Source organism: Bos javanicus, chromosome 16 (assembly GCF_032452875.1).
Source record: "Bos javanicus breed banteng chromosome 16, ARS-OSU_banteng_1.0, whole genome shotgun sequence".
NCBI classification, from domain to species: domain Eukaryota; kingdom Metazoa; phylum Chordata; class Mammalia; order Artiodactyla; family Bovidae; genus Bos; species Bos javanicus.
Genome location: NC_083883.1, coordinates 75,847,429 through 75,872,917, shown reverse-complemented (window position 1 = coordinate 75,872,917; position 25,489 = coordinate 75,847,429). Strand labels below are relative to the sequence as shown.

The 25,489-nt window shown below is 54.0% G+C and overlaps 1 protein-coding gene across 5 annotated transcripts in view; it reads right to left on the bottom strand.

Annotated features, from left to right (window-relative positions):
* PLXNA2 (plexin A2) overlaps positions 1 to 21,676 on the bottom strand; it is a 232,926-nt gene extending 211,250 nt beyond the window's left edge. For 4 of the 5 annotated variants that reach the window (XM_061383641.1, XM_061383643.1, XM_061383644.1 and 1 more), the window contains exon 1: positions 21,587 to 21,676. The gene's annotated coding sequence lies outside the window, so the exon portion shown is untranslated. The remainder of the gene's footprint in view (positions 1 to 21,586) is intronic. The other variant, XM_061383642.1, reaches the window with a different exon arrangement.
* Positions 21,677 to 25,489: the final 3,813 nt, after the last annotated feature.

Sequence of the window (25,489 nt, the reverse complement as noted above, 5' to 3'; positions counted from 1 at the left end):
GCTTATTGGCCCCCCTTATTGCAAAAGGAAAGAAGAGGAGGCACGAAGAGGAGTTAGCGTCAGAATACAATTTTGCTACTGAGTGAAAGCTCTTGATGCTAGAGCTCCCACCCTCGGGCCCATCTGCGGCTCCTCCATCGCTCTGTCATCGCCACTACAGGCACCATCACACCCAGGCTATGATATTCTTCATCACGATAACAGTAAAGGTGTCTATCATTGTAACTGCACCAACAATGTGGCTCACACAGCCAGGATCCTGAGAAGCCAGAATCCAGACAGTAAGTATGAGGACGAGGGCTGTGCACTACTTACAACAGGCAAGACGTGGAAGCAACGACAGTGTCCATCCACAGAGGAATGGATCAAGAAGATACGGTACGCATATACAATGGAATATTACTCAGTCATAAAAAAACGGAAATATTGCCATTCGCAGCAACATGGGTGGGCCTAGAGACTATCATACTAAGTGAAGTAAGACAGAGAAAGACAAATATTATAATGATATCACATATGTGGAATCTAAAAAATAATACAAATGAACCCATTACAAAACAGATACCAACTCAGACATAGAAAGCAAATTTATGGCTACTAAAGGGAAAAAGAAGGGGGGCAGGGATAATTTAGGGGTATAGGATTAACAGATACTACAATATATAAAATAGGATTTACTCTAAAACAGAGGGTGCAATTTTCAATATCTTATAATAACCTATAATGGAAAGGAATCTGAAAAAATATATATATAGCTGAATCACTTTGCTGTACACCTGAGACTAACACGATATCAGCTATAATAAAATCAACTATACGTCAGTGAAACAAAACGGACAGGGAAGCCTGGTGTGCTGCAGTCCACGGGGTCACAAAGCGTTGGACACGACTGAGCGACTGAACAGAAAAGGAGGCCTGTGAAGTCAGAGGAGTCAGCAGCTGTTCCTGGGCTTCACCCAAAGCCCTTTCCTCTCCAGGGCGGGGAGAAGCCCGTCCTCTCCTCAGCTGCCCCTCCTAACGAGTGGCGCCTTTAAAGCAGGGATTCCAGGCCAGGCTGAAGGCGACTCTAAGAAGACTCAAACCCACTTCTCTTTTTTCAAATGAAGAAGCCGAAACACATGGAAAGGAAACAAATCGTCAAAGGTGAGTCAGCGTGACTTGCAGGCAGGTGCCAGCAGAACCCAGACCTTGTGACCAAAGCCCAGTTGCTTCCTCTGCTGTGGGCGAAGCGGTCCCAGGGGTCAGTTACGTTAAGCCTCGAGGCTGCCCTGTTTGGGGGGCCCAGAAGATGCCTTTTGACGGCAGAGGCCCTGGCACTGGGCCTGGACAGGGAGGTGATAATGCAGGGCAGACTCAAGGGGTGCAGATTAAGGGGCAGGGAAGAAAAGGGACACAAGGCTCCCCTCTGTGTCAGGGGAGTGACCTCCTCCAGGCCCAGGCAGTCATCATGCATGAGAAGGGCGCCTCTTCTGTGACTGGTCTTCCCAGTGGTCATGTGTGGATGTGAGAGCTGGACTGTGAAGAAAGCTGAGCGCCGAAGAATTGATGCTTTTGAACTGTGGTGCTGGAGAAGACTCTTGAGAGTCCCTTGGACTGCAAGGAGATCCAACCAGTCCATTCTGAAGGAGATCAGTCCTGGGTGTTCATTGGAAGGAATGATGCTGAAGCTGTAACTCCAATACTTTGGCTACCTGATGCAAAGAGCTGACTCATTTGAAAAGACCCTGATGCTGGGAAAGATTGAGGGCAGGAGGAGAAGGGGACGACAGAGGATGAGCTGGTTGGATGGTATCACCAACTCGATGGATATGGGTTTGGGTGGACTCTGGGAGTTGGTGATAGACAGGGAGGCCTGGCGTGCTGTGGTTCACGGGGTCGCAGGGAGTCGGACATGACTGAGCAACTGAACTGACTGAACTATGACTGGGGAGCTACCACAGCATCCCGTACCCTCTTCCTCAGGCTTGCAGACAACCTCACAGGCAGGACACATGTGTCCTAGCACAGGCCGCGTCTTTCTTTTTCTCAAAGAGTCAGAAATAGAGCAGAAGGGACGGGAGTGAGCTATCCAGCGGGCATCCTATCCAGAGAGGATCCCGGGGCATCCTGCCAAGGAAATTATGGAATTTTCTGATGGTGAGTTTTCCTGACAGCTGTTGAGGAATACGCTTACCCAGAGGCAGGGGACTGGTTCCAATGACCCGAGAAGGTGGCCTTTCTGGTAGGATTTCTATGAATCAAAATCTACGAGAGTAAAATGTTCTCACAGCAAAATTCGGGGGGCCCCGCCTTGCCTCCCGTGGATAGACTGCTCCCGAAGGACCCACACGCGTGTTATCTGCATGGCTGTACATGCCAGGACTCCAAGCGTCACTCTGTCGAACAGCGACCTCCGCGGTGGTCCAGGCACGTTGGGTAGCACAAGGTGAGCGCCAGGGCGTGCACAGAGGCCCCTGGTGACGCCGACAGCTGAAAGGCCTCAATTAGAGTGAAAGGAGTTATCTGGTATTTAAATAATTGTTAGATGGAAGGAGTAATCATGGGTTTGAGCTGATTTTTTTCCCCCACTGTCACCCTGACGGCGTCTATAATATTATTATTCAAATACCCATGATTCTCATTGAGAAGAGACCAGGAGAGAAAGTGGGGGGAGGGGGAGGGGGGCAGGGAGGGGGTGGGGGAGAGGCTCATTTAATCTCCATGTGACGGGGCTGCAGGAGGTACGATTAGTCTTTTTCTTATTTCAGCTGTCACTCAGGCACAGACACCCGAGATTGTTATTAGCGTATTTCATGCACGCGATTTAAAGGGGAAAGGGGAGGGGGTGGGGTGGGGAGAGGCAGAATTTCCTACAGAAAATAACAGGACCAAAGAACAATTTAGATGTCACTGCAGTACCAGCTGCGTTTGCTTCATTAATCGAATGTCATTTTTCCCCCCAGACTCTGGGCTGTTCTGTGAAGCTAAGTGGCTACACCTTGCCCCAGAGCGAAAGAGAGAGGAGGCGAGGGGAGACGGAGGAGGAAAACGGGCCTCTGTCTATGTGGCCTCTGGGCCTCTTTTCCGAGAGAGTGAAATAGACGACATTGTGTTCCCCAGCCCCCACCCCGCAGTATGTCAAGGCAACTTTCAGTAGCATCTGGAAGTTGCTCCTCTCACTGTGCGAAGGGAGATACCCTGCTTATCCTTCACGCCATTCTTTTCCACAGGTGGATAAATCTGATCCAGTTTCAAATAATCAAGGAGTAAGTGAAGGAAATGTGGGGGCGTCCCTAACACTGATCAGCAGTTAGGGAAGCACCCAGATTCCAGACAGTGAGGGGGCCAGGCAGGTGCCTTGCATCCCCCATGAGTGCATGGTAGGGGTGGGTTTTCCGCCCCCAGATGGCACTGTGGGCAAGGCAGGGGGCAGGGGAGGTTCAGGGCTGGGCCCTGGCTTGAAAGGCAGGTGTCTCAGTGTGCCCCTGCTGACACGCACCCCCAGATTCATACGGCAAAGTCTTAAGCCCCACGACCTCAGAGCAGGACTGCCTTTGTTGTCAGAGTCTTTACAGAGGTAACTGAATTAAAATTAGATAATTAGGGTGGTGCGTGTATATTATAAGTCACTTCAGTCATGTCCAACTCTTTGCAACTGCATGGACTGTAGCCCACCAGGCCCCTCTGTCCACAGGATTCTCCAGGCCAAGAATACTGGAGTGGGTGGCCATGCCCTCCTCCAGGGGACCTTCCCGACCCAGGGATCGAACCCACATCTCTTATGTCTCAATGCACCAGTGTCCTTACAAAAAGGGGGCATTTGGGCACAGAAACAGATAGGCTTTCAGGGAAGACGTGTGAAGAGACACAGGGAGACGACGGCCACCTGCAAGCCAAGGAGAGAGGCCGGGAGAGCGCTTTCCCTCACAGCCCTGGCCGGACCCTCACTCCAGGCCTCCAGGAGGCCGTTAACACCCGGTGTCTAAACCACCCGGGGGTGGTGCTCAGCCACAGCAGTCCTTGCAAACTCCTGAAGCCAGGAGGAGCAACGCGCTCCACCGGCTGGGCTTGGGACCTGCTCCTTGAAAGAAAAGGGTGTCTGTGGTGAGGGGGGTGGGTGGAAACCACCACGAGGCCAACTCTCCTGGAGATGGAGGCCCCTTCGGGTTTCTGTGAGAACCGAGGGTGGCGAGACGAGCTTCCCTTCTCACCCAGGCAAACACAGGCCCCCTGAGCCCACTTTGGCCCCGGCGGGTGTAGTACCTCTCACCTCTCCTGCTGCTCCTACAGAGAGTTCCGGTCCATCTCGCCTCCCCCGCCCTCTTCTGCTCCAGCCCAGAAGAGTCCACATGTCGTCTGCCCACCCCAAGGACACTCAGGGATACTCTGTGGCCCCCCAGGAGCCACATCGCTCCATTCCCACCCCAGATCCTCCTCTGGCCTGTCCTCTGGGGAGCACTGCCTCTTCACCCCGGGGAGAGTTTTCTGTTGTTTTTAATTTCTCCCAGTTCTTCCAGTGGGCTCTCCTCGAGCCCTGGAAACTGCACCAGCTCTCCCAGCACCTTAGCAAAACACGCCATGTTTCTCGTCTCCACTCACAGGCTATCAAAGTTTGGAATTGTCTCCCTGCATTATGAAGGGGTTCCAAAGACAGGCGCTGATTTGAAGGGCTGCAGCAGGGAGGGGCTGGGCTCCTTTCTGGGGCACTGACTGGGCTGGCTCGGCCAAGTCAAAACAAGATTCATTACCCCGGGGGCGGGAGCAGGGAGATACACCGCCTGACCCTGCAGACCTGCCCCATATGTCACGGGCCTGTCAGAGCTCTCCCAGAATTCCCTTTATTATCTAAAGGTCGCCCCCCGGGCAGTGCGGAGAGGGGCCCACGGTATAAACCAAACTACAAGAACCATCAATTTCAAGCAGCTGCCAGCCCGCCACCCCTCCCTGTCCCCCTTCCGTGGGCTCTGCCCTCTTCAACCCCCTCTGGGGGATGGTGCGGCCCGGCCTGGCCGTGACCACCTCACCCCCGGGGCAGAAAGAATTTCGTGACTTAGCGGGGCACTGAGCCTCCAAGCTGAGCCCTGGGAGTGTGCCTGCCCTCTGCATTATGGGGCCCCTAGAAAGGTTACCCCACTGGTCCCCGGACTCCAGCCGGACTATATCCAAACCACCCCAGTGGTGGGGTTGCTCTGTGGGTAGGCCTTTTGAAATCAAAGGACAGGAAGAGGCATTTTCAAGCCCCTTCCCAAGTCTGGCAAAGGAATAAATGTGGGAATCTAGCTTTGCTAAGTCAAATCCAAATTCATGTTTGAAGACCTCATAATTGAAGGGCCGTGACTAGTAGGACGATAAAAATTTCCATGATGGCAAAAATAATAAAGAGGAGCAGCTGTCATTATTATTATTATTTATTAACCATCTGCTATGTGGCACACTGCTAGATTCTTGGCAAACGCAATGGGTAATTTTGTGATTATTCTGTAAGATAGGTATTATTCTCCCCATTTCACAGATGAAAAAAATGGAATCTTCTCAGGAGGGTTGAGTAACTAGCATCATTCTGCTAGGAAGCAGAACTTACTGACACCCAGGCTTTCCCCACCCTTTTACATCACTGAGATATTTACAAATTATTTTTCAGCCAAACTCTCTTGTGCCTGGTCTCGGAAGACTTGCGAGTATGTTAAATAAGACTTGGCAAGTACTTTAAAGGTCAAGCCTTAAGGTTCCCATTTTATCTGGGTAAGGGAGCAGGGCTGAGGGTGGAGCGGCCAGGACTGAGTTATCCGATACAAGGTGGAGTCCGGAGGTGCTTTGTGACAAAAGGTTTGCTGGCTGGCAGTCACCTTTCAGAGAAATTCCAAAAGATCTTTCCGAGAGGCCTGGCAGGGCGTCTCCTGCCTTCTCACCCATGCTTACTGTACAAGGGAGAGCCAAGAACTCCGAGACAGAAACGGGATAAGAGAGCAGGACCAGGGCAGAGGGGCCCCACTAAGTGCTTAGACCCTAATCACTTACAGATACTCCACATAATGGCATATTATGCTCCATCACCTGCCATGTTTTCAAAGAATAGTGGCACATCTCCAGTGCTCAGCAGTGGGGGCTGAGGTGTTGGAGGAGGCAAAAGAGCGAGGAAAGTGAAAAAACAAAGCCCTGGACATTCATCTCAACTCAGGCAGGGGACCGGTCCTACACGCCACTTACTCTCTGGGAAGCGGTCCTGCCTTTCTCCTCTTGAAGAAGAATTTTAGCAGCTCCCAGGAGACCCTGGATGACAGCACTTGCTGTTTCTCTTGCAGACCCTCCTGCTTTCTGCTCCATGGCAGCCACTGAGAGCCTCCAGGGACCAGGGGAGCTCCCCATCGCTGCTTCCTTGTCCTCGTCAGGGAAAGTGGCCATTAGTGCCAGATCAAGGTGCATTTTTAATGCGGTTTCCAGAAGCTGGGGTTCCCAAAGTTCAAAAGAGTGGTCCTCTTCACCAGCAACCCTGCACTGCCTCCCTGAAAATGTGCATGTAAGACAGTCACCATCCAGGCTTCCCACCCTGATGGACGTCCCCGGCTATGGTGAAAGCCACCAGCATCAAAGACTGAGCCGAAGATTTCCTGCAAGGTGTGCCTCGTCCTGCTTCATTTCTCGTGCGTCAGAAGACTACCGTTGACTGACTTTGCCAGGCATATGGCCAAAGTATGAAATCCACCCATGGAAACACCCTCCTGGGCTCCCTGCTGTTGCCCAGACAGACCTGGGACTGCTAAGTGCACAAGTTCAAGTCCTCCCAAGCTGGCTCTTCCGTCTTTCTCTGGCTCTCCTTCCTGCCTCTTCCAGAGTGACTCCACTCCTAACAAACTTGTTCATTTGCCGAGTCCCCAAAAGACCTTGCACAGTTTTATCTCTGGAATGTCCATCTCCACTTTCTTCTTGGCCTCTCCAAACCCTGCCCATCCTTCAGAATTTCAGGAAGCCTCTAGACGCTCACCTGTCTCTTCTCCAAAGTCAATTAGAAATTGCTGTTTCTCGCAAACATTGCACTGTAGTGTCGGCCTGCTTTTCCACGTGACTATGTCCTACCTTCCCATTGAAGTAGAGGTCTTTGACATCCGTGCCGGGTTAGCATGAGGCCTTTGACTCAGGACTGCACTCAGTCTCGGAGAAGGCCGTGGCACCCCACTCCAGTACTCTTGTCTGGAAAATCCCATGGGTGGAGGAGACTGGTGGGCTGCAGTCCCTGGAGTCGTGAAGAGTCGGACACGACTGAAGCGACTTAGCAGCAGCAGCAGCAGCACTCAGTCTGACTTGTGGAGAGCAGGGCAAAGGGGAGGGGATTGCATATGTGCTTCTCTCACCCCCTAGGCTGCTCTAAGCCATGGTGGAACTAACACACTTGGCTCAATTATTTGTCATAATCGGTCACTGGGCAGCAGTGAAGAAGAGAGTGAGCCACTTGGGAAGGATCCTGGCTGCTGTTCCTCTTGGGCCCACTGGGTGATGAGCAAATATCATTAGCTGGGTGGATAAGGTGGGGAAAAGGATGGAGCAGAGTGGGAAGATGCCAGCTCTCCTTTGAAGAATGCCCCCTACAGACAGGGCTGGTGCAGGAAAAGCCTTGGCAAGATAGTGCCAGAGCCATGAATCATATACTATCATTGATCACATTAAAAAATACACACTTGTAAGTGGCCAGCAGATAGCATAAAGTGATCAGGACCAGAGGGGGTGGGGTGAGACTGCCCCCCCGGAAGGTTTCAGAGGAGGACTCTTCTATGAGGAAGTCAAACTCACTATGACACATGGCAGCAGATGCAGAGGGAAGGCTGTGGGTTTTGGAGGTAGGATGTGAGTGCACGCTAAGTCACTTCAGTCGTGTCTGACTCTTTGTGACCCCATGGATTGTAGCCCACCAGGCTCCTCTGTCCATGGGATTCTCCAGGCAAGAATACTGGAGTGGGTTGCCATGCCCTCCTCCAGGGGATCTTCCCAATCCAGGGATCGAACCTTCGGCTCCTGCAGCTCCTGCATTAGGCAGCAGATTCTTTATGGCTAAGCCACCCGGGAAGCCCTTTGGAAGTAGACCTGGGTGCAAGTCTTGCTCTACCACTTACTAGTTCAGTGACCTTGAACACATTATTTAACCTTTTGGAGTCTGACTTTCCTCAACTGTAAAAGGATACCTCACAGGGTTGTGGCGAGAATCAATGAGAAAACAGACGAGGTGTTTTGCAAACGCTACAGTTTTGAATAAACACCAATTACTCTTGTTTCTGTTTTTGGAGAAACACTTGCAAGGGCATCATCTCCTTGGCAACAATGGCTGCCCTGGGTGGTGGTGACGACAAGGAAGCCTTGGCCTCACTCAGGTGATGGGGTGGTTCTTGTGCGTGGAGCTTGGGAACCCAGGCCTCTGGGGAGGACTGGTAGCCATCACTCCAGTCCCTTGGGCCCCACACTGCCCTGGGCCTCACCCCCTCCTCTCAGGGCCCTGAGAGAGATTTAAGGGCCCCTTTTGGGCTCTGGATGATTCACCAGGTGCCCCTGGCAGGAAAGAAGGAAAGGGGAAGAGAGGACAGCTGATCTACAGGAGAAGGGAGAGATGCTGAGAGCTGCTTGCCCGGGCTGATCTCCACAGTTTGGGGGGGCTCTTCCCATGCTTGGGGTCTGGTCAGCACAATGGATGGAACTCCCCTCCAGTACCTTCTCCGCCTCTCCTTCTTTCCCGGGCTTTTCTGAACCAACAGCCTGCCTTTGAATAAAAAGCTGTAACTCCTTTTTATGAGGAAGCTTCTTAAGCAGGCTGTGTGCCCACCCTGTCCCTCCCCACCTTCAGCTTCTATTATTTTTCTCTCTTTGTCTGAGGCTCTGAGCTCTTGGCAGAAAAGATCCAGAGCTGTCAAGCAGCTTCTCTTAAGTAACAGGCGCAAGAAGGCTCACACGGAGCAGGGGAACCGCGGTGGCATTGGATAAAGGAGACACGTGGACACGGCGGGGCCAGGGGCACTCTGGGCAGAGATGTGCCCACTTACGGGGCTTGTCTGTGCCAGAACGCACTCAGCCTGGAGGACCCTGAGCACCTGGGTGAGCGGGGAGGAGAGAAGAGGCTTTTGAGGCCCTACAGTGGTGAGCGAAAGTGAAGGGCACAGTTATGGGAGAAGCCACACGGCTGGGAGAAGAATGTGCCGGAGGGGAGAGAGGGAAACACAGGCCGGGGCAGCACGGGGCCACCTGGGCCGGAGATGAGAGGGCTTTTCCAGGGAGGATCTGGCCCCCCGATGATGAATGGGGTGTGAGAGAGGAGCCTGGAAAAGGGTAAACAGCCAGGAGGGAAGCGAGAGGGAGGGAGGCGGGAGGAGAAAGAATGTTGAGGTCAAAGAGCAAAGAAAATGCTCCTGGAGTGATTAATTCAAGATCTAGCAGGCGGCCTGTCAGGAGCCACATGTGCTCAGGACATGAGAGGCCCCGCCTCCCCGCCCGTGGCCCCGCCTCCCACCCGAGGCCCCGCCTCCCCGCCTGAGGCCCCGCCCAGGTGCACGCAAATCTCTCTTCCCGACCCACTCCACACTCTCTGGCAAACCTTCCTTTCCATTTGTCCTGAGTCTCCAAGGGACCCCACTGTAGTATAAACTAGCATTTGTGTAGCGATCTTATAGCTAACTATAATAAGAATTTCACCTACACTGACTGCCAAAGAATCGATGCTTTCAAATTCTGGTACTGCAGAAGGCTCTTGAGAGTCCCTTGGACTGCAAGGAGATCAAACCAGTCAATCCTAAAGGAAAGCAACCCTGAATTTTCAATGGAAGGACTGATGCTGAAGCTGAAGTTCCAGTACTTTGGCTGATGGGAAGAGCTGACTCATTAGAAAAGACCCTGATTCTGGGAAAGATTGAAGGCAGGAGAAGAAGGGGGTGACAGAGGACAGGTGGTTAGATGGCACCACCGGCTCAATGGACATGAGTTTGAGCAAGCTCCAGGAGATAGTGAAGGACAGGGAATCATGGGGTTGCAAAAAGTTGGACACAACTGAGTGACTGAACAACAGCATCCCGTTAATGCACTGCTCATGCAAGCCTATGAAGGAGAGAGGAGCATCAGCATAACCACTTCACAGACATAGGCAGGCTTGAGGTGAAATATTTTGGAGAAAGCACTGATTTGGAAGTGGGCCTTGGACGTGATCCTGGAGTTACATCCCTCTCTCTGCGGCTCTGCTGCCGGGAGTGAGAGGTGCCACCAAGTGATACCAGCAAGGACAGAACCCCGACTCTTGAGGTCAGTCTCCCTGCACCAGGCAGGCTCTGGCCACACCCAGCATACACTGTCACCACTTCCGGAATGGGGGTGCAGTGTAAGGAGCTCAAGTCAGACTTGCATTCTTGGGGACACCCTGTGAGAAGGGAAGAGGCCTGGCTAGGAGCCCTCCACCCAATACCCCTTGGCTCCTGTCCAGCCCTGGGGAGAGGCTGAGGACTGGAGATGGCTCACGGGCAGGTGTGGCAGGTAAGAAGAATCCAGAAACAGGGCTTTGCAGGCAGAGAGGCTGGGGTGCCAAAGTCCCCTCCCCACCTGACCTGCTCTTATCTGTGGGGAAAACCTATACTTGCCACCTCCCCTTCTAAGACCCTTGCTTCCACGGTCCCAGCAGCTGGCCCGAGATCGCAGGCAGACCCTACCTGCCTCTGACTGCCCTGTCTTCTCCAGCTCTCTACCTCGGCTCCGCGGGCTCTGAGTCCCAGCCCTGGCAGATCACTGATTAATTCAGGGCTGTTTAATAACCCTTCTATTTCGATGAAACAAGCTGTCTCGTTTTCTTTATTTTTAACACCGACTTTCGTTTCTTTGCTAAGCATCTTACTGTCATTTAAATTTCTCTGTCTCCAACCAAGCTGATAATAGACTGGAGTGAGCAGCTGCTTCCATCCTGTTTATGACAGTGATTAGAAGTTAGAGCTGTGCAGGCAGAGAGCTGACCATGCACGCGGCTCTGCCCCTGCTTGTAGACAGAGGGCTCACTTGGACACGATTAGGACAATTCTGGCTCCAGGAGAGGCCAGGGCTTATTCCAGTCCTCCAGCCTTCCTGGCACCCTGCTCCGAGGGGAGTCGTGGGGTGGGGGCGAAGGTGTGAGAACCGGCTCTGTTTACTGTGGAATTTAGGCCAGCAGCTGCCGGTCATTCTCACGGGCCTGACACCCAACCTCACTTCTCAAAGGAGCCTTTTCCTGCATTGAATTCCCCAAGCAGCAAACAGAAAGACCCACGGTGAGAGCGCTGGAGTGTGGGTGAGGACTTCGGCCATCACCTCTTCCACCTTCCTGCTCCACAGGAGACCTGGTCATCACCTTCCAGCCTCTGCTTGAATCCCCCATGTGGATGCAGAGTTCCTTCCCTCCCTGGATCATATGACTGGCGGATTTCTCTCTCCTGTGTTCCCACAACACTTAATTTGTACGACCAATATTTGCATGTGTTCCCCTGTTTCCCTTGCCACACTGGGAGCTCCTCAAGAGCCAGGACAGCGCCTTGCCTCCCTCGCATGATACCCGCCACATAGCAGGTATTCGATAAACATTTGTACAAAGTTAATTACGCTGTGCCAACTTCAGCCTCCTTGCAAGTAATGCAAAAAAAGAAAACAAAACCCATAACCTTTCTTGTGCCTGGGCAGGCTCCTGGAGAGGTGGCCTGTCTGTCCCTACCTGGACAGGTGTTCTCCGCTTCCTGTCCTCAGGCCAGAGGCCACTGCTTCCTCAGAAGACAGGGCTTTGCTTGGCCCTCCAGGCCCAGAGTGACTACACGGCTGGTGGAAGCCTTGGCCCAGGAGGCTGGGGGCTTGTGGCGGGAGTCCGTCAGGTGGCCTGGGCCAGGTCCGCTGGATCCCAGCCCTGCCTCCTGTGGCCTTTGGGCCCACCATGGCCGCCTGAGAAAGCTCGCAGGTGTGAGCTGGGCAAACTCGGCCGGCCCCGGCTCCCGCCTCCCGTTCCGGCAGTCTCCCAGCCAGCTCGGTTTGCAGACAGCTGCTCGGGTCATTGTCTCAGCCTCTCCAAGCTGTGAATGCCGAGTCTATAGAGACCGCCACGCAAACAGTGCCCACAGTGCCTCTGGGGAGGGAAGGGAGAGCTGGGCTTTGCCAGGGCCATTGACTCTGCAAATACCAAGGCCTGCTGTGGACGGGGGAAAGCTTGTTGGAGTCTTTAATGGGGGGGAGCGGTTTCTCCACACACTGCCCTGTGCCATGGAGAAGCACGGGGGTGCCCGAGGGCTGGCAGACTGGCAGGGCAGGGGAGAGGTCCGGCCTCAGGGACACCTGCTCAAACCCAAGAAAGAGAGTCAGAGACATGGCGGGGCACAGGGTCAAGGCATGAGAGGCTGGAAAGAGAAATTCCCACACAGGCAGGTGGAGACGGTGTGCTGGGCTTGGCTGGGGCAGACGGACCTCCTCACTCTCTCCACAGCTCGACTCGCCGGGCTGGGTGACAACCCACTCCCCCAGGTTGGGCTCAGCTTCTGCATCTATTGTGTGGACTGGGGAAAAGTTGCGATCAAACACTCAGAGACGTTTCTCAAGTGTTCTACGTTTAACACCTATTCTCCTGCAGTGCAAACGGTTTTCTTCATAACATTCTGGAAAAGAAACCCCAGGCACCTTGTCACCCTCGCTTTCCACCTCTGGCTCTTGGGCAGTGCTGCGGAAGGCACGGGGCTCCCTCTGCTTGCATCCGCCCTCCCGTGCTGTTTCCAACGAGGGGCCAGGCTCTGCGCTGAAGAGGGGAGGGCTGGGTCGGGGGGAGCTTCTTGGGCTAGTAGAAGACAGCTTCTCCCCCGACATCCTGCTACGTTCTGCCCAGGGATCAGCTCTGCCCAGGGATCTAGTTCCTGAGCCCCAGGGTCTAGCTTGGGCCCTGGGCCCTGGTGTCTGCAAGTGCTTTTCATGCTGTGTCCATCCCATTCATATCCATGCTTCTAGGAGCTCCCTCTGCAGACAAATGTAAGCTGATTGCAGGCAGGCAGCTAGGAGCTGAGAACTCTGCCCTCTGTCCTTCATTGGAGGCTGACTCCCAGGAAAATGCCAACGTGTCAGGTCTGTGATAGTATCCTAAATCTCTACTCTTATATGTGAAGACATCAAAGCCCCAAGGGTAGCAAATTCAGAATTCAGACTCCATCCCCATGGCTTAGTCCTAACCCAGAGCCACACATATGACCTGGGTGCCAGGATCACCGTGGGTTTTGTTCTCAGTTTCCAGTCTCCACTGAGTCTTAAGCTCTTCATCTATTTCTACATATAAAAATCTTTAGCACACAGATTTTCTTTAAATAAAATCTTATTTTTATCAGAAAATTCCAAACAAATTTCAGAGAGAGAGAGAGAGGGGAGGGGAAAACAATCTCCAGCTTGGCTGTATTTCTGCTCTAACTTTTAGAATTATTTTGCACATTGTGACAATTGTTGTTTTTCCAAATCCCTTAACATTATCTTCCCATGCCCAACTCCAGAACCAAAGGCAAGCGAGGGCGCTTGAAGAGTCAGGGAAAGAATTCATCCCCACTATACAGATGAGGAGACAGAGGTGCTGTGTGACGGGCAGGACGCCATTCTCCCAGAGTGTCTTGGGGCTCCCTCGTATCTCCCTCTTTGACCTGGGAGCAATTGGAGGATGAGCATCAGTCAACAGGTGAGAAGGCTTTCAGGAAGATGGAAGAGCCACAAGTGTGAAGGCAGGCCCTTTGTTCTCATGCATCAGGACTCTAACCTGACGCAAGCCTCTTCCTGACCATCTGTTCCGACCCCTCTTAGCTGCTCTCAGGATCTTGAAGGCGGGTGCCAGGTGTGACTTCCCAGTTTCACAAACGGTTCACATGGTTTTCTCAAAGCCTCTCACAGCTAGGTTCTTGGGCCCAGAACCTGCAGGGCTTCACACGCTGGGGGTCACTCGGAATGGGCCGTTAGACTTGAATTCTGTTAATTTCCAGATAAACCTCAGGGGGTGTTTGCCTGGCCGGAACCTATTGGTTATGGGTTTTAATTTCACAGAGAGTCAAGGGACTTGCCAGGAAGGTCTGGGTGGCTGGGGTGAGAGTAGGGGGCCAGTCCTTCCAGGGGCTTGTGAAACCCTGACTGCCTCTCTCCTGGAAAAATCACCAGCCTCCAGCGTGGAGCAGGGGCTCAGATCCTGTAGGGCTGGCTGACCTGGCTCCCAGGGCTGGGCACAGTGATGGAGCCTGGCCCGTCCGCCTGGCTTTGGCCAAGGGCTTCCAATGAGAACCCCGAGTTCAGAAAGCAGCTTCTTCTCCCTCAGGTATCTTTGTAGCTCAGGAAAAAAAAAAAAAAAGGGAAGCTGCAATGGGGGGCGGGGGTGGTCAGGGGAGGTGGGAGGTCAGAGGCCAGTGTAATATTTACCCAGCCCAGCTGAGGCCTTTCGCTTTCATGGAGCAGGAAACCGCTTCAAAGCGGCAACGTCCCCTGGTGTCACTTCTGTCTGCCCGCTGACCCTCCTGCCTCCACCGGGCAGTCAGGGCTTTCTCACCAGCCCTTCCTCCCCTCCTGAACCTTCCACCCTTGGCCGCTTCAAGGCAGAAACCCTCTGCCCTGCCTCCTGCCCAGAGAGGTGCCATGACTTGTCCATGGTTGCACAGCGATGCCCACACCTGGGCGCTCCAGCCTTGGGCCTCTCGTCTTTCCTCTGAGTCAGTCATCTGTCACTTGGGGACGCGGGGCAGGCACTGGGGTTACAATTCCTCACCCGAAGCCTCTATACCATCCACCACCAGAGCACCAAGTGGAAACTGAGGCCAAGTAAGCTCCTGGAGCCTCGAGTTCGGTGGTTCTTCACACCGGGCGGGGGCGGGGGTGCTTACAAATTCCTTCTCTTCAGAAATACACACACACACATGTACACACATACACGTATTTCTCAAAAGCATAGACTTTTAAAGTTTCAAAGGCCTCTTACAGTCCAAGCACGCCCCCTGGTTCTGTCCACCCCAGGCCCGGGTCTCCTCGCACCCCAAATCTGATCTGAACACGTCAATGTACAAACAGAACACTACCCTCCATTATGGGATTAGAGAAAGTTTTCAAGTTGAAGTGAGATCCGCCTGCTTGTAACCTCCCTCCCTTAATCCTCCTGGCCTTCTCTGTGGACAGAACCTTTAAAGGAGAGTCCTTCTCCAGGAGGCAGACAGAAGGCAGGGATGGCTCTTGGAGGGGGCTTTCGTGCTCAGTCAAGGTGAAGGGGGGAAATCCGAATATATTTTCTCTGGGTTCCCTTTAATGGGTTCCTTCAGACAAGAGTGCGTGCGCTAACAGCAGGATTCTGGACACTTCAATGTGAATACAGATGAGTAACAACATTTCTTGATGAAGCACAGTGGAGTCCAAGCTGCCAGCTCCAGGAGACCGGAAAGGGATGCAATTTACATAGAATACACAGTGCAAAGCCCTTGGGAGGGTGCTACATGGAGATCTTGCTCTAGGATGTTGACTAATAGAAAACAACTACAGTGGTGTCAGTTTAAAATCCGTGGAGGGGGATGAGGGGGGAAAAAAAGGCTGGGGTAGCTCTGAGAGGGTGAGGAATGGGAGAGGGTGAGACAGGCCCTTTTGACGGGAACTGTGAGGTTTTCCGGCATCGCAGTCTCCCTCCCAGAAAACCTACGAGCAAAAAGGGAAACTTCTGCACCTCCACTCCCTCTGATCCCCCAGCATACTGCTAACTCCATTCTGCCTTTACTTTCATATTGAAATTCAGGGAGGGGAGGTTCATTTTCCTTCCCTCTCAGGATGCTGTAAGTGTCTTGAAGGTAGGATCAGTTATATTTTCGTCTTGGTCCTGGGTGTTACACATTCCTGGCACTGCCTAAGTGATCAATTTCTACTTGATTAAACCTAAGTGGGTTCTGATTCCAGGTTTCATTGTCTTTCTGTCTTGGTTCAGCACAAGGGCAATGATTCTCACTTGGAGTTTGTTGAGCTGTTCCACTCTTTCTGCTATCCCTCCCTGTTCCTCCATAGGCAAACAAGAAACCAAGGTGGGAAGGCAGGCTTGTAAATGCAAAGATACAAAAAGTTTAACTCCCCAGAAAGCGTGGAGAAGAAGTCAAGGTGCCTTAGTGAGGGCCTCTGCCCCCTCTCTCAAAGCTGCAGAGAGAACACATGTTTTTTGCAGGGGGCAGGCAGAGCAGGGGGGATAATCCACTGGCCCTGGGAGCTCTCCCCCACTTCCTTCTCGCAGACAAGCTGAACTCTGCAAGGGTGAGTCCACCGCCTTTTATCTCTCATACCGAAAGTAATTTTAGCCAAGGGAAAGCGGGATTAGACTTTCATAACATGATACATTTATCTTATTTTTCTTTTTTCCTTGCTCTCTCCTCCCTCCACTCCCTCTTTGACCCCAGGTAAACGTGAGCCAGAGGGGGAGCCAAGATTAAATATCAGAGGAAGCTATCAGATCCTAAGAGATGCTCCTTTCCGGCCCGCTGCCATCCCCAAACTTTTAATATCTTCCCCACCCCCATCAGACGGTTACTGTCTGCTCACATGAGAAAAGCCTCTGGACCCTGTTCTCTCCATATTGTCCTCTGCTGAAATGAAAGGGGGAATTATAATTCAGAGAAAGGCTCCCACAGAGAGTATGAAGACAAAGATGAAATCAGTGATACAACGCTGACGTGCGTTCAGTTCCTGAAAGGTCTCTTTTAAAAAGTCTCCTCAGGAGCAGTCTTGCCACCACCTGAGACTGTTTGGAAAATGCACGTTTAGGGGGGCTGGGAGAAAAGGAAAGCCTGTGAAGGCACCTTGGGGTCGGGCCAAAAACTTGCATCGCCGATAAAGAGAGGCTAGAGCCTCTCCGTGGCGGGGCCAGCTGGCGGCCAGGACTGCTTGAGAATGCCTGCCCACCCCCCGGCCCCCAGACACATCCTGCCAGCCTGGCAGGCCCCTCCCGGCTCTCCCACCCTGGCCCCCCTCTTAATGCCGCAGGCGCCCTGTCCTGCTCCCCGCCACCAGACGGGGCCCCGACGTCCCACCAGCAATGGGACCCTGCCCGTTGTGGCCTCAGAGCAGTGACAGCTGGGAGTTTCTAATATATCTTAACTATATTTTTCCTTCTCCTAAAACAAAACAAACACAGCAAAAACAAATCAGAAAACACACACACACACAAAACCCTCTACAAAAGCCACCGTTTAGGGCCCAGCCTGGTTTTCAAGCGCCCCCTCTAGTGGAGAGAACCTGCAGCTTCGGTTTCCCGGTTCAGCCCCCTTAAGGCCCGGGAGGACCCGAGGGTCGTTCTGCCCGCATCCTTCCCACCGGCTGTCCCTGAGTTTGCTCTCAGCCCTTCCCGCCCCCTTTCGCCGTCAGGCTCTCTGTCTTCGTCTCTGTCCTCTGTCACCCCGCCCCCTCAGCCTGTCTGTGACTGCTCCTGCATCCTGCTTGGGTCTCACACGTGCGCCTGGTGCGCCTGTGTCTGGGTCTGCATCTCTGGTCAGTCTGCTGGTTCCCTCCCCACAAAGTTCAGGGCTCCAGGTCTGGGGAGAGGGAAATGCTTTGACCAAGCCATGGAGCAAATGGCCTGTCTCCGAGGGCCAAGGTGGGGACTCCTCACCCAACTCAGGCGTTCCCCCAGGGGAGGGAACCCCAGCCTCACGCCCGCTCCCTAGCAAACCTGGCACCCCCACGGGGCTGATGCGCAGGTTTGAAGCAGTCTGTAGCCTGAGCTCGGAGCTCCGGCCTTGGAGGCCTGCGTGAACCCAGCATGCCCCCTCCGTCCACTCTCCCCACCATCCCGCCAGCATCCCCGTGGGGCAGCCTGCTGCCAGGCCAACAGCTGGCAGAGCCCCAGGGAGGGGCCGGCCGGCAGGGGTTGGGAGGAGGATGCTGGTGCCAGCGGAGGGGACAGAATAAAGGGTCAGTAGGGCCCGGGCTGATCTGGGGGCTGAGGGGAGACAGGGCGGATGGCCTGCGGTGAGGAGAGGGGGGCACAGGGAACACCCCACCCTGCAGGAGACAGGACCAGGCCAGGCCAGGGGCCAACGCTGAACCCACGGTGGGAGCAGGAGCCCCTGCGCTGCTGGGACCTTTTCTTTCCTCTCCCTGCCTCCCCTCTTCCTCTCCCTTTACACTTTCCCAGTAGGGACCTGGCTCCCCAACAAAGAACTTTCTGGCCTCTATTTCTGCCCTTGAATCCCAGATAGAAGAGTAGAGGTTCCCTATGCCCCAAAGGCCAGGAAACGGGGCCCTGGAGAAGCTGAGGGCTACGCCCAGGGAGAAAGGGGATGTCCAGCTCTTACCTTCATCCCTCCTGGCCCTTGGGACCAGCTGTTTGACCCCCTCCCCCCATCCCCGGGAAGAACAGCCTTTCTCTGTCTCCACAGGGCTCACCTTTAGAAACAACCAGACAAGAAGGGAACACCCCCCACACCCCTCATTTACTCTAATCAGGCATGAAATCTTTGTAACTAAGTGGAAAAAAAAAAAAAACTGTTTCCCATAAGGGAATCAGTTCCGTTCATTATTGTTGGAACTGAGCATCTGCGAAGGGGAGAAAGATGCTTTTAGAATGAATTGATAACAGACTGGCCCTGGGCGAGGGTGGCAGTGCTGGGGGGTGGCTGTGTCCACGAGCTCTAAAACTACAGCACCCCAAAGCCTGCTCCTGCCAGTTTCCCTGTTGACCATCTTGACTTATTTGTAGTTTACAGACTCCAGTAATACGATGCTCCGGTCTCTAAGATCAGAACGGGCCGGGGGGGGAGGGTGGGCTGCGGGCTTGGCTTGGGGTGTCTCTCTTCCCCTCGGCTGTGATGGACACAGATGATACTGCCCCCCCTCATCCCTGTCTGCGTGTGTGGAGACAGCTGTGTGGCAATGCAGGGAGACAGCTGGGGCGGGGGGTGGGGTGGGGGAAGGATATCGCTCCTGGAGACAGAAATCGCCTCCCCCTGCACCAAACCCCAGAGCTTGGAGAGGCAGCCGTAGCAGAGGAGGCAGGACAGAGACTAGAAACCCCCCCAACAGTGACAACTCCAGCGCCATAAATATTTCATGGCACCTGAACTGGCGAGTTGAGGCTGCTGCCAGCTGCCGCCGTGTATATTTAACTGTGTCACTGGCCTCCCCTCCTGCTCGTGTGTTTCCTTGTAATGTGCCCATGAAATAAAGATGAACAGAATCGCCAGAAGGATCTGGAAGTGGGAAAGGAGCCTGGTAGAGAAGTAGCTGTTCTTCAAGGGCTGTCTCTGGAACCTCATGTTAAGCTCAGACTCCACTACAACAGCTGGAGAACTTTTGCATCCGACATGCCTGCGGCTCTGATGGTCTAGAGGCTGGAGGGGGTGAATGTTCCCTGGTGCTCTGGGGACAGGGGTGGGTGTTCAGGGCAGCTATGAGAGCAGGGCCACCAACCTTGTAATTGCATCGTTTCTTTGGGGGTGATGGGACACCACCATTTACTCTTCATTTAGCCTAGGGCTGCAAGGCCAACCAGTCCCCCCGTCCGGCACCAGGCTATGAGTGACCCTGGTCCTTACATCCTGTCAAAGAGAAGGGCCAGGTGGAATCCCCTTGCCAGACTCGCGGTCCTGGGCAGAGGGGCCCTTCCCACTCTCCATCACTTCCCACCTTGACGCTCCTCAGCCGGTCTCCATTGCACAGCGCTCTACATGTCATTTCCATTTAGCTGCTCTGCAAGCCAATCTGCCCCATCCTAATATGATTTGCTGAGGACAGCGAGGGAGCAGAGAGGGCAGCCCGCCCTGCCCTGCCGTTATCAGTGGTGCCCGAAGATGGCTGGCTGGAGGGCTGAGCGGAACCACTCTTTCAGGTGACGCTGACAGCAGGCGAGGACACCTTCTGGGATGAGGAAGGGTGGGTAGAAGCAGAGATGCCAGGTGGAAGAAGGGGAAAAGCAAAACCTCACCAGGGCATCTTGCCAGATGGCTCTAAGTTTACCCACCTTGCTCTGGACCCCCTCTCCCCAGGCCAAGGAGGGGACAGCCTAGGTAATTACTTCAAAAGGTACTAGATGGGGGTGAAGGGAAAGTGAATGAATTCTTCTCTTCTTGCCAGGAGGTCACGGGAGAGACAGCTGCTAGCAACTCCTGGAGCATTCTGGGGTGACTGCACAAAAGTTGTGCATCTCAACTGGGAATAGCTGAATTCTTCCAGCCAGAGCTATCTCTTCCCTGGGCTCTGTCGCTCTGGGGAAGGCCCCAGAACCCAAAGCCTGCCCAGAGGGAAGAGTGAAGTTTCAAGGTCTGGGAAAGAAGCCCAGCAAGACAGGAGCCTGCTCTTGTTGGGGTGGGGGTGGAGGCTGAGCTGAAGCTGACTCCCAGCTCCCAGAAGGTCCAGCCCTGCCCAGCCCAGTACTCATCTTCATCTGCCGCTCATAACCTTGTCCACTGTGCTCAGGGATAGAAGGAGGGGGATTGAGTGGGTTCCCAGATCCCAGTGGGTTCCCTCCAAGCTGCTAGGTCCCCAAGCCACCACCTCGAGCTGGTCCTGTCTCATGTCCTGTGTCTACCCACTGCTAGGATATGCCATGGTTGCCCTAGGATCTTAGATTCTTACAGGAGACCAATGATATTTCCACTACCCACTTCATAGGGCTCTCATTTCTAGAAACAGCTGACTCCCTCCAACTCCATCCCTACAGGATGAGTCTGAGTAGGTAGCCCTTTCCTAGAGCAAGGGTCATGCCAAACAGGTGGACGTTCGTCAGGGGCCTGGGATGGCAGTTTCGGGATGGCTCTCTCTCTCTGACCATCCAGACCATGATTAACGTATGTATAGAGACTACCTGTGGGATGGAGAAACAGGGCTAGAATTTTCTAAGATCCCTACATCACTTGTGGGGTGGGGCAGGAAGAAGCCTAAGGAAAGAAATATTCTAAAGTGTCTTATAAGGGGCCTCTCAGACCCAAAGTAAGCTCATCCTTCAGCCCCCGACCCTCTCCTGCAGCTCAGACCTGGGGGTGGCGGTGATGGGCGCTTCACCTCCAGGGCGCACAGAGCACTTGTCCCATTCCTGCCTTGGACTCCTTCCCTGAGCCTCGGGAAGCTGCGCCTAGGATTCCCGAGTTCCCTGCTCCAAAGAACCGCCAGTGGCCTCCAGGGTCTCTGGGCTCCGGAGTGAACGCCGCCCTCCCCTCCGCCCCCAGTCGAGCGGCGGCCACCGTGGACCCGGCTTTCCTGCGGGTGCGGTGCCCGGGTAGGCCCGCTTGGGGCTGCAGCTCTCGGGACAGCCCCGCCACCCCTGCGCTGCCCGGAGCCGCAGCTAGCCGGCAGGTGCGCCGTGGAGGCGCGCGGAGGAGCGCCGCCCGCCAGCAGCCGGGCGGGGAAGCGAGGCGCCGGCGGGGAAGCCGGGGCGTGAGGCGGCCGCACCGAGTGAAGCCCGCACACGCGCGCGCGCCCGGGCGCCGCGCTCCGGCCCGCGAAAGTGGCCGGCCCGGCGCGGGGACTCGCCGGCTGCAGCCGAGCCCCGGCGCTCGGGGCTGGGACCCTGCGGAGGCGGGGCACCGGGGAAGCCGCCGCGAGGCGAGCGCGCTTCGGGAGGATCGGGCGCCTAGTAGGCGCCGCGGACTCCGAGCGCCCGGCCTCGGGCGCCGCTTACCCAGCTCGGAGATGTCGGTCTGTCCTTCCGTCCCCGGTCCGACCGCTTCGGCCGCCGGCTACCGAGGCCGGCGCGCTGCCTGCTTCTCCGGCTGCTCACGGCTCGCGATCACGCGGACGACCGCATCCACATGGAGTCCAAATTCATTAAAATCCACGTCAAGCCACCAGCCACTTATCTGTATTCCTGAAGTGGCCCCTCGGTCTCCGGCCCGCGAGCCCCTCCGTCCTCCGCCGCCCGGTGGCAGCCCCGCCGGGCGCGGTGGCCGGCTCGCGAGGAGAACCGGGAGGCGCCGAGGGGGCGTGGGGGTGGGGGGGCGCGGCGGCGGTGGTGGCGGCTGGCGGTGGTCTCTCCTTGGGAAGCGGCAGAGCCCCGGCTGTCTTCAGATTTTTTCCAGCGCGACTTTCCGGGCTCCTCTGACATCAGCAATCGCGGCGCTTCCTTCCCTTCTCGCTCCCCGGGTTCGTTCACAGTCCCATTTCCTCCGGGAACCTGGCTCTCCGGATCTATTTCGAGGTTGGCTCCGCTCGCTCCGGCGGCCCCCTGGCTCCCCACGGCTCCCGAGCTCGCGCGGGGTCTCGGTCTGGATCGCGGGGTTCCTGTCTGGATCGCGGGGTCCCTGTGTCTGGATCGCCTGCCCTTTCGGCTGAAAAATTCCCAGCAACTGCGTTCGGCCGCGCTCCCGCTCCAGTCTGGCGCGGACGGCGCTGCGCCCGGCGGCTCGGCTCCCGCGGCGGCGGCGGCGGCAGGGCCCTGAGCGCCGGCCCCCCTATATTACCAGGCGGCTCATTATCATAGAGGCCGCGCGCCTTAACCCCCTCCCTGCCGGCCGCGCCCGCCCGGACGGGGGCCGCGCCCGCCGCTGGCACCGCCCTCTGCAGCCAGCCCCCTGCCCCTTCCCCGCCCACCCCCCCCCCCCCAGACCTCCTCCTCCGCCAGCTGTCAACAAAGGACAACCAGCTTGGGCCGGGGGAGGCCGCCCCGCTGTCTTCTCGGCGCCCAACTCCAGCCTGGACCCGCCAGCCACCTTAAGTGGCCAAAGCGAGATTGCGGGGGGGGGGGGGGGGGGGCACGCCAATCGTGCTGGGGCCTGGGAATTCGGGTGGGGGCCTCGCCGAGCCCCGCGGGGCGTGGGGAGCTCAGGACAAGCGGAGTGGGTGGGGAGGTCAGTCGGGACGTGGACACCTCCCCCCGCCCCCCGCCCCTGACAGCATCACCTGTCACCGCGCGCATACTGCACAGTTCCTCTTCGTCTTTAATTGGAGGGGTGTGTGGCGGGGGGTGGGGGGACCGGCCTTTGGCTGATGAGGTTAAGAAGGGGGCTCTCGGAATTTGTGCAAGCAGATTCCGTCTGCTCGTGAATCTCAGAAAGCCAACAAGCTGTCAAATAAGGTTTGAAGTTGTTGTTGTCGTTGTTTTTAATTACCATTTTTATTATGTGAAGACGAGCCTTGCTCTGAATTGCAAGTTTCCGACTCTGGTTAGAGACCCTGGGCATCTGGCAAATGTAGGGAGGCTGAGATGAGCGGGGAGCTTTCTATGTCCAGACCCAGGAAGCCTTCCTGGCAGGGGAATCAGAGAGGTAGCGGTACAATAACTTGTTTTAATAAACTAAGGTGAGAGGCGCCTGGATTCCGGATGGCAGGGCCTCAGCGCCTTAACTTGCTTGCTTCCACGTCCTGTAGAATCTCGGTTCCCCCCGCAGCCTCTGCACGCGGCTTTGCGAAACAGGCCTGCGAGCTGGACTCCAGCGACTTCGCTGGATCTGCCTAGTCCCTGTTGGCGATCAGAGCACACGCGAGTTTACTCAATACGTCCAAGTATTCTGATAAGCTCCGTCTACTGCCCTCTCGTGGCCACAGCCCTCAGTGGTATAAAGAAAAGAGAAGGGGGAAGAAAAAAATCACAAGAAACCCTAAAAGAAATCGCACGTAATTCTCAGGGCAGCAGGGGCCTTAAAGAACAAAAAAAAAAAAAAAAAAAAAAAAGGAGAAATAAATGTAGACTCACCTGTTATGCTGTGCAATCACCCCTTGAATTAAGTAAAGTATTGTGGGGGAAATGTAAGATTTACTTCATCCACAGAAATTAGCTCATTTCTCAAAAGTTCTTTCCTCACTGTTAATTAGCTGAAATTCGTCTTCTTGTGACTTAAACTGGTTATTCTTTGTAGTGGCCTGTGCAGCCACAAAGAATTTGTCTAAGCTGTCTTTCCTGATCCATACCTGCTCTGTTCTTTAAACTTCTCTAGTATTTATTGTTGGCAGTCCTCCAGGCAATTATCATGTTACTCTATATTATTATTTATTTCTCTTTATAACTTGATCTTGTCTCTGCATCCAGACAGCCTTGCCTACCGTCTTAACTTTGGTTAGACTGAATATAAACCACAATTTATTAAGGAATATGATTTGAAGAAGTTGCTAGAAGATTTTGGAAAATTTCTTTGTTTGATACATGGAGCATGGGTCTGGTCAGCTCAACCCAGGATAGGCAGTGGTAGGCTTGGAAATACCTAACTGATAAAGCTTGAAGCTGAAAATTAGGACCTTCTGGTTCTCAAATCAAGTGCTGCATGACTCTGGAAGAGGTTCCACATCTCTCTATTTTTGTTGTTGTTGTTGTTCAGTCGCTCAGTCATGTCAGACTCTTTTCAACCCCATGGACCGCAGCACGCCAGGCTTCCCTGTCCTTCATCATCTTCCAGAGCTTGCTCAAACTTATGTCCATTAAGTTGGTGATGCCATCCGACCATCTCATCCTCTGTTGTCCCCTTCTCCTGCCTTCAATATTTCCTAGCATCAGGGTCTTTTCTAATGAATTGGCTCTTTGCATCAGGTGACTCAAGTATTGGAGCTTCAGTTTCAGCATCAGTCCTTCCAATGAATATTCAGGGTTGATTTCCTGTAGGATGGACTGGCTTGATCTCCTTATACCTCAACTTAATTATGTCTTGGGACGATTTTGATTTTGGTAGCAATTTAAATAACTTTCTAATCCTACCTCCTGTGGTCCAGAAATCAACCCTAGAAGGAAGAGTAAGGGAGGTGAAATGAAACACTCACTGCCTCCTCCACCCCAGTCTCCCCTCTCCCTTTCAAATGAATAGTGAAGAGAGGGAGGGAGAGAGGGAAGCCAGGCAGGAAAACCTGTTGCACGTGACCCGATGCCACCCAGTTTGCACATCGCCGCGGAGCACAGCCTGAGGTCTGAGTCCTGTGACGTGATGGGGTGCCTGTGGCCAGCACAATAACGGCAAGGACGCTACTCGGTCTCCTGGGAGGCACCTGTTAAGCACCCTCGACTTCTCTGGGCCTTGGTTTGTCCATCTGTAAAATGGGAATTCCTACTTTGAATCTTCAGAGAGCTGTGGGAGCTAAAATAGAAATATATAGAAATGTTAGCAGATTTTAATAGTGTCATTAAAATGGAAAGATTTGCTCATATTTTTAGTCCTGATAGGCTAAAACAAATATAGGTCTTATGAGTTAAGCACATTATTACAACAATATATCTTGGGAATAAAAAAAGAACACCTCAGATTCATGCTGTATATTTAGATATAGCACTCTCTGAGGCAATGGCAATATATATGAGCCTTTGATCTTCAAAGGTGCTCCAATAATCATATCCTTTTGATCACTGGGTATCCATTCATTCATTCATTCATTCCACAAACATTATTTATTAAGAGTGACTTTATTAGATTTCTTAAATGGAATGGTATATAGTACATGATTATTTCTTCCACACATATTTTTTTAAGGGAAATTATGCTGATAATCTTGCTCATAGGTTTCATGCCCTCAGACCCATCTACGTCTTTCTCGGACCTGAGTTTCCTGGCATCTTTTTGGGCTTTGATGTCCTCTTTCTCATCCTGTTCAGCTGATATCAAACTCA